Below are 13,793 nucleotides of genomic sequence, written 5' to 3'. Positions count from 1 at the left end.
TAAGATGAATGGCATGGAAGCTAAGATGAATGGCATGGATGCTAAGATGGAAGCTAAGATGAATGGCATGGACGATAAGATGGAAGAATTGAAGATAAATTTGAATAAGTTGCTACAAGAAATGGTCACTAATGGTGAAATGGTAGTAAACGAAACTCATGATGAGAACAAAAGAAATGTTAATCATGATTTCATAGACTCTAATGTTGGTTTGAAGACCCACCATATTCCAAAAATCGATATGAGGAATTTTGATAACAAAGATCCTACAACATGGATACTACAGATGGAGCAATTTTTCAATCTCCATAATGTGCAAAACACACAAAAAGTACGTATTGCAACTTTATATTTGGAACCAAATCAGTATGTATGGTATCGATTACTTTGCTCTCGTAAACAAATTGTTACTTGGGCAATTTTTACGGAAGAAATGACAGCACATTATGAGGATACAAAAAGCAACACCTTTTTTAGCCAATTGATAAGTCTCAAACACAAAGGTTCAATGGTGGAGCACATTGAGGACTTCCAAAAATTGAACATAAGGGTAAAAGATATTCCAGAGGAGCATAGGACTGATGTGTTCATAGGGACTTTAAAGGATAATATCCAACATGAGGTTCGCCTTTGGGAAATTGATTCATTGGAGAAGACATTCAGGTTAGCAAGAAAAATGGAAAGCAAAATTATGGCAACCAGAAAGCCTACCACTCACAAATATAAATATGGAAGTGTTGTTGTCCCTAGCCTTCCACAACCTATAACGTTGACACCACAACAATTGGAAGAAAAAAGAGCAAAAGGGCTTTGTTACAGTTGTGATAGCAAATACACTAAAGGTCATAAGTGTGCTGAGAAGAAAGTATTCTACATAGTTTGTGAAGAGGAGGAAGAAAAGGAACAAGAAATGTCAAAAGAAGAGGATATACTCCAGGAACAAACCCTAGATAAAGAAGAAATGAATCCAACCATATCTTGTAATGCATTGGTTGGAATTACCACTCCTCGAATTATCAAGATAGAAGGACATATCAAGAAGAAAAAGGTATAGTGTTGATTGATTTAGGAAGTACCCACAATTTTGTTCATTGTAAGATAGCAAAAGAATTGAATTGCTTCCTATATCCAACACCAGAGTGTCAAGTGATGGTTGGAAGTGGAGGAACCATAAATTGCTCTGGAAAGTGCCATAATATCAAGCTATTGGGAGAATATGTATTGAATAGCCCAATGCTTTCCATTCCAATGGGTAGTGTTGATGTTGTACTAGGAGTCCAATGGCTACAATCCTTGGGTACAATAGATTTTAATTTTCAAGAACGTTTCATGAAATTTTCTTACGGAAGGAAAGGAATTTGAATTAAGGGGTATTGTAGGGAAACCGGGAAAGATAATCAGCTCTAACGGTATGACAAAGCTTCTAAAAAAGGAACAACGAGGTGTAATTGAACAATTATGTTCGCTAGATGTTTCCACATCGAACTCATATATTTCTCTAGATCTTCAAAAAGTCTTGGACAATCATTCCAAGGTATTTGAGACTCCCAAAGGTATCCCACCTATTTGTGATCAGGATCATGCTATTCATTTGATTCCAAGAAGTGTTCCTCCAAACATCAGGCTGTACAAATATCCCTATGCCCAAAAGAGCGAAATTGAACGTATGGTTGTAGAAATACTAGAGGTTGGTATAATTCAACCTAGTCAAAGTTCTTTCTCTGCTCCAATATTATTGGTGCACAAGAAGGATGGATCATGGCACATGTGTCCGGATTATAGGGAACTCAACAAGCTCACTATTAAAGATAAATTTCTCATTCCTGTCATTAATGAATTATTGGATGAATTACATGGATCAATTTACTTCACCAAGGTGGATCTTCGTTCAGGATATCATAAAATCAAAATGAAGACTGAAGACATTCCGAAAACAACATTTAGAACTCATGAGGGTCATTATGAATTTTTGGTCATGCCTTTTGGCCTTACCAATGCACCTTCTACATTTCAAGGTTTGATGAATTCCATTTTCAAACCCTTCCTTAGAAAATCTATGTTAGTATTTTTTGATGATATACTAATCTAAAGCAAGTCTTGGAAGGATCATGTTGAACATGTTGATAGGGTGTTACAACTATTGGAGGAGAAACAATTATATGCAAAAAGCTCCAAATATTTCTTTGGAGTACAAGAGGTTGAATATCTGGGTCATATTGTATCTCATGAAGGTGTTAAGGTAGACCTTAGAAAAATTAAATCCATTAAGGAATGGAAAATCCCCACATCCAAAAAGCATCTGCGAGGATTTCTCGGGTTGACAGGGTATTATCGCAAGTTTGTTAAGAATTATGGGAGAATAGCAGCACCTCTAACAACATTATTGAAGAAAGATGCATTTTCATGGACTCCAGAAGCAACAAAGGCCTTCGAACATCTTAAAGAGGCAATGTGCCAAGCACCGATCTTAGCTACATCGGACTTCACAAAAACCTTTATTGTGGAATGTGATGCTTCAGGAAATAGAATTGGTGTTTTTTTAATGCAAGATGAAAGACCTGTTGCTTTTGAAAGTCGTCCAATCAAGGGAAAGTATTTACACAAAGCTATTTATGAGAAGGAAATGTTGGGAATACTACATGCACTTAAGAAATGGTGACCCTACCTAATGGGAAGACACTTCAAGGTAAAAACGAATCACGATAGCCTTAAATACTTTTTAGAACAAATATTATCCTCTGAAGAGCAACAAAAATGGGTCACAAAGATGTTGGGTTATGACTTTGAAATCATCTACAAAAAAAGGGAAGAAAAATGTTGTGGCAAATGCACTCTCAAGAAAGGATGAGGATGTGGAAGCATTGTTGTGCGCCATTTCTATTCTCCAACCAGATTGGATAAACGAAGCAAGGGAGGAATGGAATAATGACGAAGAAGTGTGGGCACGTATTCAAAAGTTACAACAAGATTCCAGTACATATAATACATTTAGTTGGAAAAACGATTCATTATGGTACAAAGATCACTTATACCTCTGTAAAAATTCCCAACTCAAACAAAATATTCCTATGGAATTGTACACTTCTCCCTTAGGAGGGCACTCAATATTTTTTAAAACTTACCACAGGGTTAAGAAGGAATTTTTTGGGATGGCCTTAAATTGGATATTCAAAAGTTCGTGGTGGAATGTTTGGTTTGCCAACAAAATAAATTTGAAACAATTAAGACCCCAGGCCTATTACAACCTTTATCCATTCCAAGCCAACGTTGGGAGGAGGTTTCAATGGATTTTATCACAGGTTTACCCAAGTCTGAAGGAAAGAGTGTCATCATGGTGGTAGTTGACAAACTTAGCAAGTATGCACACTTTTGTCCATTATCACATCCATTTAATTCCAGTACAATTTCTACTGCATTTATGGAAACAATTCAAAAGCTACATGGAAACCCAAAGATTATTGTAAGTGACAGAGATCCCATTTTCACTGGAAATTTTTGGACAAAATTATTTTCTTGTCTTGGTACTCAGTTAGCTCATAGCTCATCTTATCATCCTCAATTTGATGGGCAAACTGAGATAGTAAACAAATGTTTGGAAGGATATCTTTGTTGCTTTGTATCTGATAAATAGACACAATGGATCAAATGGTTGCCTCTGGCTGAATGGCGGTATAACACTTCATTCCATATTGCAACAAAAATTACCCCATTTATGGCACTTTATGGATATTAGCCACCATCCATCACATCATATTTACGAGAAAATTATAAGGTTCAAGCAGTGGAACATCACATCGAGCATCAACAACAAGTTCTCCAACTCTTAAAGGATAACCTCGTGTTGGCGCAGAATAGAATGAAACAACATGCAGATCAACATTGAAGTGAAAGAAGTTTTGATGTAGGTGATTGGATACTCCTATGGCTACAACCATATAAACAAATGTCCCTCAAGGAAGCTAAGAAGGATAATTTATCACCAAAGTATTATGGTCCATACAAGGTGTTGCAAAAGATTGGTACTATCGCATACAAATTGAAGCTTCCTGCAGCTTCTCAAGTGCACCTAGTTTTCCATGTTTCATGTTTAAAGAAGGTTATAGGCAACAAGCTCCCAGTTCAAACAATATTGCCAGAACTTTACGAGGAAGAAAAAATTATATTGGAACCCGAAGTAGTCACAGAAACAAGAACTCGACAGCTATGAAATCGATCAATTTCGGAGTATCTCATCAAGTGGAGGAACTTATCCGCTGAAGATTCCACATGGGAGGATGAGAATTTTATACAGAAGCATCCATAACTACTCAAGCGTTGAGGACAATACTTTTTTGAAGGAGAGGGGCATGTTAGGTCCCTATAATACTAGTGATTCCCCCATTATTATTGTAGTTGTATCCCTTATTAATATTATTGTTCCCCTATTGTCCCCATATTGTTATTATTATGCCCCATAGAATCCCTCTATTGTTATTTTTGTGCCTTTATATTATTATTGTTAGGTCGGCTTGGTTATATTGTGACCTTTTAGGCTCCTATATATAGAAAGGAGGTTTTTTCATTTGAATCATCTAAGAATTGTTCATTTGTGTAATGTAAAGGAGGTTGCCCCCTCAAAGAGGGTTATTTCTAAGGCGTTGATCTATCTTTTCTATCTTTTTGTGAGCTGGTTTCCTAACATCCAATCACTGGTTCCGGTTTTTAAAACTATGATCATACATCATCATGTCATATAACTAACTAATCCCACATATCTCAAAAAATATATGCATATTCACGTTATCAATTTAATTCCTACAATATTAATAGTGAAATAAACAAAAGACAACCCCATATACAACATTAGAAATATATTAAGTAAATGGAAATTTACCAGATCCTTGAAATTAGTCATTTGCAAAGAAGACATAGTTGATCTCCCTTGGGTTGAATATATGTCCAATCTCTGAATTTAGGTTTTTGTGGTTCAAAACTATGATCATACATCATCATGTCATATAACTAACTAATCCCACATATCTCAAAAATTATATGCATATTCACGTTATCAATTTAATTCCTACAATATTAACAGTGAAATAAACAAAAGACAACCCCATATACAACATTAGAAATATATTAAGTAAATGGAAATTTACCATATCCTTGAAATTAGTCATTTGCAAACAAGGCATAGTTGATCTCCCTTGGGTTGAATATATGTCCAATCTCTGAATTTAGGCTTTTGTGGTTCATATTTTCGATAAAACCACATTCAAAATAACTTTGTCAACACATTTTGAATCCTCAATTATGGTTCATCATTAGGACTGAGATGGAGATTTTGATCTGAGCATTCAAATAAATATTGTAAAGAGGAAAAAAAAGTCAAATGATCAAAACCCAACGATAATTTTATAAAATATTAATATTATTTTTTTTAATTTTCTATAATGTTTAATAACTTTTTAATTAAAAGCCAATTTTATAAATGAGAAAATCTTGGAAGAAAGAAGGATTGGATCATATATATATATATATAACCAAGAAAAGTCAAACAAGGAAACCATTGTATATGTGAAAAGAAATTAATACAAAGGACAAGATAAAAATTTAAAAATGCATTCAAAGAAATGAAGGAGTTATAATTATGTAAAAGTAAAAAAGTCAAATTAGAGGATAACTACAATAAATTTATATATATATATATATATATATATTAAAAATTATTAATAAAAGATAAAAGAAGAAGGGAAAATGAAATAAAAGTAATGGTCAAAAATATAAAAATCCATAAAAAGAATAAAAGTTAAGATAAAGTGTATAAAAATAACAAAATCATATTATAAATAAAACACTGAACGAAAATGATGTTAGGGTTAAAATTTAAAAATTAGAAAGAATAACATAGAGAATATTAAAAAGTAACACAGAATAATACTACCACAAAAAAAAAAAACACAAATAAAGAAACGGCAGGGATCCAACAACTACTAATTTCCCACCCATCATTTATGTTTAATGCACTAGATATTTCTCAATCTCAATAGCTTTCCTAAATTTCTGGTAATGGAAGTAATCAATCTTTGCAATGACTTGGCTTCTTCTAGATAAATATGGTGTTTCATTCTTTCTACATGATCTGCTAAACCTAAGGAACGAGTCCTATAATGTCTTATATTTGTTGCATGCTCATGAATCTCTTGATTAGTTGAGGGACCAATTTCTCCAATGTAGGGGATCCCACACGAACATGGGATCATGTAAACACCTTTTATACCTTTAGGGTTCATTGGGTCTTTAACGGATCTTAGGGAACTTTGAATAGTATTTAGGGGCCTACAGGTGGAAGGGTCTTTTGGCATCCTCAGGATCTAAGCAATCTTGTTTACGATCCCTGGAATAAAAGGAAGATGAACACCAAAAATTAGATCCAACAGATATTTCTTTCTCTTAGTGCCAAGGATCGCTTTTGTTAATTCCATGAGACCTTGGTACTTAGTGAAGTCGTTCTCTTTGAAAACTTTGAGGAGATGGATTTTCGTATTATCCAAGTGACTTTCATCAAAAACCCTTACAGTACAAGTAGCAAGAGTGTTGAGAACTCCCAATTTTGAGCAAGATAAAGATGGGAGTTGGCATTAAGATACTACTTTGTGTGAGTTTCTTATGAAAGACATAGTGAGAGAATGAGTCATCATCCTTCTTAGAGATAAGGACATCAAGGAAAGACATACTACCACTAACTTCTTATTCCATAGTGAACTTCATGGAGCTCGATCGATTGCTAAGATGTTGAAAACATAAATGTAACTTACGCCCATGAGGGCCAAATGATAAATGTATTTATGATTTTTTATTTTTTCTCCCTAACATTATTATTGTTTAGCATTTTTGTTATAACATGATTTTGTCTTTTTTATAGACTCCATCTTAACTTTTTTTCTTTTTATGGAATTTTATATTTTTTACCATTACTTTTGTTTCATTTTTCCTTATTCTTTTATCCTTTATTGATAATTTTTAATTATATATATAGCTTGAGTGGGCCTAATGGTTAAGAGCATGTGTTTCATCCTAAGAGGTTATAGGTTCAAAACCAAAGGGGGTAAAGTATGTATGCCTTCATAGATTTAGCAGTTAAATTGTTGCGCGGAGGTGGGTCCCTTGTACCACTAAGACGTCCAATCTTTGATAACTAGTCCACCATACCATTTTTCTCCCTGTAAATATGGGAAAAGTGTACCCCGTCAACCCAAAAGAGAAGCTGCAAATAAATACCCCATCAACCCAAAAGACCCAAAAGAGAAGCTACAAATAAATTTTTCTTCCTGTAAATATGGGAAAAGTGTACCCCATCAACCCAAAAGAGGATAAGTGTACCCCATCAACCCAAAAGAGGAGCTGCAAAAAAGACGGAAAAGTGTACCCCATCAACCCAAAAGAGGATCTGCAAATAAAGACTGCTTCAATGCCCAATCAATCACCATTTGTGAGTCACTGCAAATAAATTTTTCTTCCTGTAAATATGGGAAAAGTGTACCCCATCAACCCAAAAGAGGAGCTGCAAAAAAGACGGAAAAGTGTACCCCAACAACCCAAAAGAGGATCTGCAAATAAAGACTGCTTCAATGCCCAATCAATCACCATTTGTGAGTCACTGCAAATAAATTTTTCTTCCTGTAAATATGGGAAAAGTGTACCCCATCAACCCAAAAGAGGATAAGTGTACCCCATCAACCCAAAAGAGGAGCTGCAAAAAAGACGGAAAAGTGTACCCCATCAACCCAAAAGAGGATCTGCAAATAAAGACTGCTTCAATGCCCAATCAATCACCATTTGTGAGTCACTGCAAATAAATTTTTCTTCCTGTAAATATGGGAAAAGTGTACCCCATCAACCCAAAAGAGGATAAGTGTACCCCATCAACCCAAAAGAGGAGCTGCAAAAAAGACGGAAAAGTGTACCCCATCAACCCAAAAGAGGATCTGCAAATAAAGACTGCTTCAATGCCCAATCAATCACCATTTGTGAGTCACCGCTTCAGTGCCCAATCAATCACCATTTGTGAGTCACCTTAAGTTTTTATGTTTATGTTTATGTTTATAAATGTTTATAATTGTTTTTATTTTGGAATAAGGTCTTCTATTATTTTAATTAGTCATTTTTGAGTGAAGAAATTAATTTTCATCTATTATTTTTGAATATTCACAATAATATACACAAATTATAATTAACATTTATATACAAAATATTTATGTTTTTTTAATTGTTTTATTAAATTAATTAATTTAGAAAAATATTTTATGAATAAGTGTCATATAATATAAATTATGAAAAAATCTTATTCTATCATTTTCTAATTATATATATGTATGTATTAAATAGTTAATTTTTATAGTTAATTTTTATGTATTTTTAATATTAGCAATATGATATAATTATAGTAATAATAACTTTATACTATATATATATATATATATATATATATATATATATATATATATATATATATATATTCAATTATTCTTTAAAATTTAAATTTATAATAAATAAAAAACTAAATCTAATATAAACTAATCAATTCATATTTTATAAATATTTATAAGAAATTATCTATATAATAAATTTGTTAAAAGAAATTAATTATCATATACCAATATTCTTAAAATACGAAAAAAAACAAACTAATAAAAACTAACCGATACATAGCTTATAGATAATTAAAAGAAATTATTTATATAATAAATTTGTTAAAAGAAATTAATTATCATAGGAAAAAAACAAACTAATATAAACTAATCAATACATATCTTATAGATAATTAAAAGAAATTATTTATATAATAAATTTGTTAAAAGAAATTAATTATCATAAACCAATATTCTTAAAATAGAAAAAAACATGTCATATTCATGGCTTTCCTTTATATCTAGAAAATTTACTTTATTAACTATTGATAACCATTCCTTTGAAAAAAATTATATATTCTATTAACTATTGCCCTTTACACTTATCAATAGATATATAAACATAGAATTAATTCTCCATATTTAAACGTAAAATTAATAATTTAATTAGAAATATAAATAAACGTCAATATAAAAAAATATAATGTTTTTTAATTAAGAGTTGAAAAAATATAATATTTTTTAATTAAAAGTTTATTTTTTTTATATAAGAAACTCTGACTCAAACTTTAAATGTATTTGGTAGGAGTGAAAGCTACTCAAAATTGAGAGGAATGAAAGCAAGCATGTTCCTTATAAGCCATTAATTGGTAATTCCCAGTGACTTGGTTTTCCTTAAATAAAAGTGATGATTCAACCTCCATTAATAGATAAAAGTCACTCATAATTATCCCCTATACTGATTTGACAATTAACTTATAATAAATTTCCCTACCATAAAAGAAAAATAAAAAAATAAAACAATCTTTTCTTAAATGTATATTTTTCACTTAATACTTTTTAAACAAATTAAATAAACAGAGACAGGAATGAAATCAAACATGCTCCTTATAGGTCATTAATTGGTAATTCCAAGTGGCTTGGTTTTCTTTAAATAAAAATGATGATTCACCTTCCATTAATAAACAAAAATCATTCATGATTATCCTCTCTACTGATTTGACAATTAACTTATAATAAATTTTCCCACTATAAAAAAAAAAAAAAAACAATCTTTTCTTAAAGGTATATTTTTCACTTAATACTTTTTAAATAAACTAAATAAACTAATCACATAGATCTAAACATTTCAGTGCTTCTAAAAACATAATATTTAGTAACAATGAAGAATCATTAAACAACTAACATATTCAAACATATATGGAGTACATGTATATGTGCATTAGTTATATTCAATAAGTATATATTATATATAGTTAATAAATGAGTTATTATTTCTTTTTTTAATGGTAAGTATATATTATATATATTTAGTAAATGAGTTATTTTTTTAATGGTGGTTCACGAATACTAGGTAGCGGTGGCATTTATGAGAAAATTTAAGTAGTGGAAAATATGGCTAATCTTAATCAATATATTTAAATAAATTAATAACTAAACTATTTTATTAAATTTTTAAAATTTCATATTTTTAAAATTAAAATAAACGGAATATGGTTTATTTTAAATAACATATTTAAATGAATTAGAGGCAAAGTTGTTTTTTTATTTGAGTATAACTTTTATGTGTTACACTCAAATACAAAAATATAACTGGTATATGTTACATTCAAATACAAAAGGATGGCATAAGCGACGATTTTTATATAAAGAAGCGATTTAATATGTAACAGCGTACATGGTTGTATTTTTTTCTAAATAAAGATAAAGCAATTATAATTTTTTTAAATAATAATATATTTTTATATTAAATTTATAATTTTAAAATAAAATAATTTATTCTGTTTTATTTTTATTTTTATTAATTTAATATATATATGGATTTTGTTTTTATTTTTATTAATTTAATATATATATATATATATATATATATATATATATATATATGTGGACATTTTAATTATGAAATTAATATTTTATTACAATATTATAATAAAAAATAAATTGAGAAATTTTTTACATTAATGAAAAAAAATAAAATTATTAACGTTTATCTTATTTTATTTTAAAAAAATTATGTTTCTACATTGCTTTCTATTTAAGCTTTTGTTATGGTTTGTTTTTTTATCTGGTTCTAATGATGAACCACACTTATTGGTTTGAAACAAGTCACCCAAAAATTTCTCTTATATGATTTTAACCAAAAAAATTTGCTTGATAAATTAAGCTATAGTTTATCTATATAATTAATATTTTAATTAAAAAAAAAAACCAAAAAAAAAAAAAAAATTATATATGTTTTTTAATCTAATGGTTAATTATGTTTAGTTAGGTGGTTGGGTAAAATTATTTACTCCATCTTAGTTCAAGTTGTATATATTATCATTTTAATTCAAGTTGTATATATTATCATTTTACTTATTAAAATAAAATTATTTCTAAATGAATCTATATTAACAACTAACCTAATACCATGCTCAAGACAAATAAACAAATAATATAATACTAAACATTTCAATCATTTTAATAACATAATAATTAATAAACAAAGTAGCAACCATTAAACAACTTCTCACATTGGGTTAATTTATTAATTCGTATATGCATTAATTACATTCAATATTTGTTTACTTGTTATATTTATTAAGTTAAATATTGTTTATTTTATTTATTTATTTTTAAGCAAAACAATAATTTTGTATTGATAGAATATTGTTTAGTTTAATTAATATATTTAAATAAATGAGTAACAAAGCTATTTTTTTGTATTTTGTATATTAAACATAATTTATAAATTAAAGATAAATTAATTATAATTAAATAAAATTGTGTTTTATTTTATTTTTAATTAATTTTATTGTAAATTTAATAAATATTTATATGTGTATGTAATATAAATAATTTTAAATATTTTAATTAAAGAGTTTACCTTTTCACTATATCCAATTACATAAATAAAATCAAATAAAAAGATTAACTTAAATATTTTAAGTTAGTGAAAATAAAATAAATTTATAAAAACAAAATAAAAATAAAAAAGATTTATAGTGTTGATACATGGTATTGTGAACCTATAGTATTCATGTGGAATATAGCTTACTTAAAGGGGAGAATTAAATCAGGCTAGATCCATCTTAAGTATGGATCTATCAAGCACCAAGAGGGATCAAATCTCTTCGCATTCTAAAAGAGGTTTGCATCTCAAGAGATTTGATCCCTCTCAACATTTGGTAGTTCCGGAATTAAGATAGATCGACACTAGTTTAAATAATATGTTGATAGGTAAAATATGTAAAATTAATATATTAATTTAAAAATAATGAAATATTAATAATAATAAAACTATTAGTCTTAATCTTTTAAACATACTTATAAGTAGTATTATAAAATTATGTTTTTTTTGGGTATATTTTTATTAATTAACAAAAAAATAATTTAATTAATAAAATCATTGATCAAAGTATTTTCAAGATTGGTTGAATGGTGGATTAGACAAAGACAAAGTAGGTTGGTTATTTCCATCGTTGGTTGAATGGTGGAGTACACAAAGGCAAAGTCAGTTGGGTTATATATGTCAATTTCATCCCAATATTTGACACTTCAAATATATTGATCTAAACTAGAAAAATAACTTTTGTTAATTAATTAAACACTACTTAGAGTTATTATATTCATTCATTTACTTTCTCACACAGCGCGAAGTCATCATAGTTGTTTGATTTCGTTTAACACATGAGAGAATCATTAATAACACAAATATTTACATTATAAATGTATATTTCTTTGAAATTCAAAAGAGAAAAAGTTTGTAATCTAATTTATTATTTTTTACTTTAAAATTGACATGCAAATAAACATTAAACCATAAATCCACAAATAAAAATAATTATTTGCAAATCTACACTTAAACTTAACCCTTTACAAATATCTAATCTTCCCATATTAGAAATATGCCTATTTTAAAAAAGCAAGAAATAGATCAAGGTTCTCCATGGCCAATAATTAAAAAAAAAAAAAAATTAAAATTAAAACAAAAATAATCTTCCAATATTAGAAATATGCCTATTTTAAAAAAAGAGCAAAAAATGATCAAAGTTCTCCATGGCCAATAATTATAAAAAAATTAAAACAAAAATAAACGATTTATGGTTTAGAATATATAAAAAACCACCAACAAAAACCACACATAAACCATTTACATTTACATTTAGTGGCCGATTGTTCATGGCCAATAATTATAAAACTAAATAAATAAAAATTAAAACAAAAATAAAGTTTAGAATATATAAAAAACCACCAACAAAAACAACACATAAACCATTTAAATTTGGTGACCTTACTTACTTACATTCGCATTAACTAACCAAAGGAGTGGTGACCTTATTAAAGATGCGCCTATGTCATGAAAAAACATCTCTTCATTAAAGATGCGCCTATGTCACGAAAAAACAATTCTTCATTTCGTGTATGTTTTGAGTTAATGTTGGAATTTCAAAACAGGTGTATTGGTAAAAATTTGACAAAAATTAGACAGTTTTTCATATTTTCTAGTCGTTTTTATAGTTTTTTTTGTCATTTTTTATCCATATCAAAATTTGCTTAAAGGGTTGTTTTCTTGCTTGAATCTGGTAAAAAAAATTTCAAAAAATTAGAATATTTGAATTTTTTTATGTTGAAAATGGATTCAACACCATCAAGAACTTACACCCAAAATCCTGAAGTTTGACCGCTATAACCTAGATTTTCAAAAATTTCTGTGAGATTTTATCATAATCTTGTCATAATTTCCATTATTTTCAAAGCTAATTTATGGGAATTTTAGTACATTTTTTGGAAGTCACAACATAGAGAGCTTACAAAGAAGTGATTAATTGATTGCTGTGAGTATCTACACTAGGATGTTATGAAGGCATTCTACTTGGAATGAGGGTGAAGTGAGGAAGCGTTTGAGGAATATGGGGGTGATGGTGATGGCGATGCAAGCTTTCAGCTATGTTTTCTATAGAAGATTACCACTAGACTATTGGCAACTGGTCCATGCTCTCGCTTGAGACTCTGAACACTACTCCTTCACTCACTTTTGTTCGATTACTTCGACTGGGGTGGTTTTTTCAGGTTTTTTTTTGTTTTTGTTATTCTATCCGGTCGTTGAACTACCTTTGTGTGCACTGGTATTTCCCACACTTGACCTAGTTTTTACATTTGTCCCCCCACTTTTCTTTGTGTTGACATCTTGCTCCATTT

The sequence above is a fragment of the Pinus tabuliformis genome, chromosome 5_2, assembly GCF_031772625.1.
Source record: "Pinus tabuliformis cultivar Carrire ecotype Pingquan chromosome 5_2, CPIR1, whole genome shotgun sequence".
In the NCBI taxonomy this organism is placed as follows: Eukaryota; Viridiplantae; Streptophyta; class Pinopsida; order Pinales; family Pinaceae; genus Pinus; species Pinus tabuliformis.
This window is presented reverse-complemented; position numbering follows the sequence as displayed.